A 6943-nucleotide genomic window follows, 5' to 3' on the forward strand; every position below is an offset into this window, starting at 1 on the left:
ATAAACCTGTTACACAAAAAGTCGAGAAAAAAAAATTATGTCTCACATCTTTAAAACTGTTCTCTTTTTAACTTTTGTTCGCTCACGCTTAGACAATTCTAGGCACAGCAGACATGCTACTTATTTTCACACATAAAAAGGGAAGTAACCGAACCGATTTTTTTTTATATTTGTTATACCTTACCTTAGTTTAATTCATGTATTTTTTTTTATTGAAATCGTTCCAACATTTGTTTTGATTGATGAGCATAGTTGGAAGCATAGACTGATAGATAGAAAAGAAGAACCTTTGTATGCATGGCATTGAATGACGTCGCAATCGGCTTTTTTTGAAGCATCAAATTCTTTACACGTTTACCTTCTCATCCCAAAACAAGAATGTGCACATATTTCACACAAGTCTGCCAAAAATAAAAGCACACTTGCCGACCATTTCAAAATGTCCGATCTTCTTTTTTTCCCCAGATGTTTCCATCTTCTCTGTGCGCTACATTGTGCTTTCATGATAATGACAGCTTTTACAGAGCGAACCACAGTAAACGGTGCTTCCCGCGCTTTACATATTAACTATGAATAAACCCATACTATTTAACATCAAATACATTTACATTCTAACAAAATAACGTAACAATAAACGTTTCATATTCAAATCATAGCACACACACCCCCTCCCCCTCCTACTGCATACCAGCATGGTGGCTAAAATCGCGTACGAACGACTACTGTCTTGTTGTATTGCATACTGCGACCCTTTGACATTTTGAATCCCACTCGAACTCACAGTAATCACCCGCAGTACCCCCATTGTGCACAACTAGTCAACATGGAAGAAAGTCTATGAGTCACAATTAACTTACGTAATAATCAATCAAGTACAATTTATGACGTAAGATACCCAGATAGAAGGGGACCTTGCATTGGTCGAAACTACTGACAGTCGTATTTATGCATACGCGCAGGCGCAGTCTGGCTAAAAGGCTCTAGACGCCTAGACAAGAAATGATTTATCTCTGCCCAGAGCTCATACCCTTGAACTTCGCTATTAATCTTCCCTGCAATGAGTGCAATTCAGGGTCGAATGTTCGTGCTGTGAGTTTCGCAGAGATAATGACAGGCATGAAGAATTATAACTTTGGTTGATTGTCTTCGTGGTGTAAACATTCAAAAATAAATTGCTACTGGTCATCCAGTGTATTTATATGACTATACCAGAATATTCTATTTCTTCTCCTTTTTCAGCGTACGACGGTTGTGTCCCTTATTCTCTTTAATCTTTTCATTCCCAGCTCAATATCAAGTGAATGACAACTGAAGGTAAACCGAATAAGTATACGTACATACTGATCTCGTACGTGAGTAATATACTGTTCATTTCTGGATTTCCAATCAAGTAAACATTGAAAACTGATCTCTAACGTTTCAATTAAACCAGTATTGCTGATACATCATTAGAAAAAAATGAAGTAACATTTTTGCGAAATCTTCCGTTGTGACTTACTTATTGTGATTCCCAAGCAAAATCAAAACCAAATCTATTGACTTGACATTACATGGGTAATACATATGTTATTCATGCATTGTTTTTTTGACATCGTATTTGAATATGTCGAACTTTTTTCGTTAAACACAAAAATTCGCCTAACACACACACACACACACACACACACACACACACACACACACACACACACACACACACACACACACACACACACACACACACACACACACACACACACACACACACACACACACACACACACACCGTAGCTGTACAACACAGATAGAACAGGTCCTTGAAGTTGTACATTATCTACAGGGCTGATGTATTGACGTACACACTCTCGCTCTGTTTCTCGCTGTTCCTCCGTTGCTCAATGTTCGCTGAAATCAAAAGCGAAGTAAAATCTAAACCACTAACGTAGGCACACCAAAACAATCATAAGTAGCAATAAGTCGCGTGAAGCGATATAAACACATTTAGTGAAACTGTAGGCATTAAACTAAAAGATCAACTCTAAAACCCAGTCATCGGCGAGACTGCAACCACATAGTTTCGACTAACCATACCCGAAGACCGAGACGGGTCCCGCTCGTCTCCGCGAAGCATGCGGAAATATACTAAACGTATTTTCTGTCATTCTGAGCGCGATTTTAAAGTAAACATACAATGCATTGATGTTATAATCTGTAAGGGAACATTCGTTTTAAATGACAAATTTAATGAGCAAACTAATTAACTAACTTTTAAGCTTCCGAGCTGAAATGCAAAGTCACGGACTGAGTCAAAGGTTGCTTGACAACAATTTTAGTCAATTTGGTTGAAATATAAGGGCGTGACAGTGCCCCCTCAACTATCACTAAAAGCCGGATATGACGTCATCAAAGGCATTTATCGAAACAATGAAGAAAAAACCCGTTTTGGGATATCATACCCAGGAACTTTTATGTCAAGTTTCATGAAGATCGGTCCAGTTGTTTTCTCTGAATAGCTATACACAGACAGAGAGACAGGCAGACAGACAGACAGACAGACAGACACACACACACACACACACACACACATACACACACACACACACACACACACATACACACACACACACACACACACACACACAGCACGAACCTCGTCTCGATTCCCCGTCTATGTTAAAACATTTAGTCACAACTTGACTAAATGTAAAAAGGATCATAACATCAACAGCCATCTCAAACAACAACAACAACAACAGAAATAACGACAAGTATCGAAAGGGAGATAACCACTCAAAAACAAAACAACAGCGACGAAGAACCCTTTATTAAGTCCCGACGTTTGCTTGTGTAATGTTCCCACATGAGAGGTTAAATTGGTATAAATTGTTGTCATTTTCCTAATAATCAGTAAAATTGGATTATGTCGACAAAGTTGAAAACGTTCTGAAAGGATAGGACCTATATTAGTCCCTTTGCATACACCTCTCCTGACAAGCATATAACTAAATCAAAGCATTCATCTGTTTTCCTAGTGCTCACTGTCGATTCATTGGAAAACATTCTGCTAACATGGAGACGTATCCCCTTAACCCATTCTGCAAGGTTTGAGTAAACATGCCTCATGCAACTTAATGTCGAACGCATGTTTAAAGTCTACAAAGAAAGGACATCACGAACAAATCCACCAACCTGCACCAGATGGTACGGACCCCTCCCCAACAGGTTCGTAGAGAGAGAGATTGGTGTAGGTGCGTTGTTCTTGTTCTTCCTGTTGTCGCTTCTTGGAGGGAGACGAATAGGTCGGAGCGCAGCCTGGGGCGTTGGAGAAAGACAGACAAGGAAAGGAGTTTCGTCTTCAGACTTTGTCTTTTTATATTACAAAGAAATGTAGGCAAAAACAAAAAGAAGGTATCTCAAATTTCCAAAGGAAATCCCACACATTCATAATCACTGATATAAAACAACAAGACAGACAGAAGACAGATACACGAACAGACTCGCACGCAGGCAAGCTCACACGCACATGCACACGATTGTTTTGATCTCCCAGGTCAACTTATGCACAGACCGCCTAGTGCCTTATCCCCTTTGTGTGTACACGCAAGCAAAAGACCAAGTGCGTTCGGAAAAGATCCCGTAATCCATGTCAGAGTTTGGTGGGTTATATAAACGTTCAGCCTGCCACCCTTGTTGGCCTCCCGACGGGACTGCAACCTTCGAGACTCCCTGGTTCGATCCTCTCTTCGTTCGCCAGTTCCCCTACAACCCGGCACACACGCATGCCAGAACCCTCGTTGCCACACCTGCCCCCACATTTGCCATTCTACCACTCTGACCGGCCCCCAAAAAGATTTCAACATTAAACGCACGTTCTCTTGCACCAGCCGCAATCTCATCTATGCCATATCCTGTCTCAAATGCCCCAAAGTACTCTACATTGGTGAGACCGAAAGAACCCTCTCTACCCGCTTCACCGAACATCTGGCAGATATTCGGCATCGCCGCTGTAGGTCTGTTGCCCAACATTTCAACAGCAGCAACCACACCTCCCTGGATGCACGTGTGAAAGGTGTCTGGCAAATGTACAGCACCTCCACAGACAGAAAACAAGTAGAGTCCGATTTTATATTATTCCTGGGCACATCCACACCTGACGGTTTGAATGCGAAAATGTGATGTACTTGTATTCCCCAACATACTGTGGATTTACGGTACGTGTGTGTGTGTGTGTGTGTTTGTGTGTGAATGTGTGTGTGTGTGTATGTGTGCGTGTGCGTGCGTACGTTTTTCCCCCCTCCCCCCCTCTTTTTTTTCTTTCTTCTTTTTTTTTTCTCCCCCCCTCTTCTCCCCCCCCCCTTTTATGAATGTGTATCACTTTTAGTCTAGTATGCCTGTGCCCATGACATCATCCAACCACTTCTCTCCCCTTTCATTCATTTCCGTTCCTAGAGTTCCTTCCCTTTTTTGCGTGTTTCCCCTCCATTTTCTTTCAAACCTTGTTCGTTCCGTGTTGCGTCTGCTTTTTGTTGTCTTTTGTGTTCTTGTTTTTCCTGATGAAGCTTCCATAAGCGAAAATTCGTACCGTCTTGTCCCGTTCTTGTATTGGTGAGTACAGTATTCCTTTGTTTTTTAACTTTGTTCATCTTACCACAGTCTCTTCGTTGTTTAGATTTTGGGTTATAGAAACACAAAAATACCCAGCATGCTACCCCGTAAGAGAGTAATGGCTGCCTGAATGGCAGGGTAAAACGGCCATCCACGTAAAAACCGACTCATGTAAAAATATGAGTGAACGTGGGAGTTTCAGCCCATGAACGAAAAAGAAGAAGAAGAAGAATAAACACTGATATAAAATAAGACGGAAACAGACAGACATAAAGACAGACAGAAAGACAGACAGATGGACAGACTCACACGCAACGCAAGCACGCACACGCACACACACTCACACACACACATACACTCACACACACACACACACACACACACACACACACACACACACACACACACACACACACACACACACACACACACACACACACACACACACACACAGAGCAATGCAAACAAAGCGAAGCAAACCAGATCAAATCAAACAAATTAAACTGACGATACAAAAGTAGTCACATTACACCTATGCCACATTACACCTATGTCACATTACACCTATGTCACATTACACCTATGTCACATTACACCTATGTCGCATTACACCTACAGGGCCGGACCAAATGAGTTGTAAGGGTGGGGGTTCCTCCTTTTTTGGGGGGGGCAAATCAGCGAAGTGGCGAAGCCACAAGCGCGCGCCTGCAAAGCAGGCGCGCGAACTAGGGGGGTCCGGGGGCATGCTCCCCCGGAAAATTTTTGAAAAACGGTTAAAATCTGTGCAATCTGGTGCATTCTGGGCCTTGTTTTGAGGGTTAAGAGCAGCATTGTTTTGGTGCTAAAACTAGTAAAAAAAACAACAACACTCAAAGCAAGGTACATGCTTTTTCCAGGGGTGGGGTTCCGGAACCCCTGGAACCCCCCCCTGGGTCCGGCCCTGCACCTATGTCACATTACACCCATGCCACACAGAGCAAAATAAGAAACGCTGACTTACACTGACAGGCCAGCAGCAGACGACGTCTCCACAACACCACCAACATCACCCCCACCAGCAGCAGCACAACGACCAGCGTGACACCGACACCAATCCCAACACCCTCCCAGAAATTCCCAGCAGTGGTGGATTTCTGTGCCTTGCAGACTTTAAACATACCATTAGATTCATCCATTAGTACGATAGCAGTTCAGCACAAAATGAGAAAAAGTGCACATGATGCTCACCCGCCTATCAAAACAAAAAATAAGAAAAATAAGAAGAAAACAATTAAAGGAGGGTTTGACGCAGCCTGCATGCAACTGAGGTCCCCAAAAAAGAAAGAAAAAAAAAGAAAAAAGAGAAAAAAGGACAGACAAAATGTTACCAAATCTAGTCTTTCATGAACTTATTAGTGAAATAAAAGAGAGCATAAGAAAAAGTGACGGCGGGAACTCAAAAGATACAGGCATCGAGTGAGTGATCGTGTTTGTTCCGGAATGGCCGAAGGCCGCGGTCAATAAATATGAAACAAAAGTCGATATGCCCCCCGAGGACCGGCAAAAAAGCTGGTCTGACAACAAACCGACAAACATCGTTGTTGACATCATTTTGGTAGTGCGAAAATAAGTGCAAAATGAGCAGAGGGAGCCCTGCTTTGAAACGCGAGTTCTGTTTTGAGAACACATGATTACCCACCCGGAGCTGACAACTAGGTCACTATGAACTGACGAAAGCGTTGTACTTACTTGTTGGCTGTTTCTATGCAGATTTAAATTTGTTTGCTGACTTCATTTTACGAAAGTTTTTGATCACCTACATCAGAAGTTGTGTACATAGTTGTGTCAGTTTGGGGTAATGTTAAAGACACCCTCATGTCCATGTACACAATCAAGGAAACCCAAACATTGCAATCCAGGCTTTTACATTGGATTCCATCATCTGTCAACTTGGACATATACCGCAACTCAACAGTCTCCGTGCAGAGGGACATTTGTATTGTTGACTTCATTTTACAGCTTGACACGCTTGTCAGTCACGATATCAAATCACTATTATGCTGTTTCTTATCCTCCTATTCCAGACCCCCCACCCCCACTCCCCCTTTTTGACAGTTCTTGAGAATGTCAGTCACCGTTCCAGTCTTACAGATATTCCTACGTTCTATTGGTGGCGATTCCACTCACTGTGTAATTCGATAGTCCGCCTTGCTGTGACCTGCTTTCCTGGAATCTTCTGGTTGGTTGCTGTGCACGTGACTTCCTTCCCACAGTGCTCTGCGAAGGGTGGGTCCAGAGTGCACGTGCGACCTTGTTGACCTCGGCACAGACCGCCCCAGGTTATGACGACAGAGGATGCAGGGTTGACGTCAGAAGGTTC

The sequence above is a fragment of the Littorina saxatilis genome, linkage group LG11 (assembly GCF_037325665.1).
Source record: "Littorina saxatilis isolate snail1 linkage group LG11, US_GU_Lsax_2.0, whole genome shotgun sequence".
Classification (NCBI taxonomy): Eukaryota; Metazoa; Mollusca; class Gastropoda; order Littorinimorpha; family Littorinidae; genus Littorina; species Littorina saxatilis.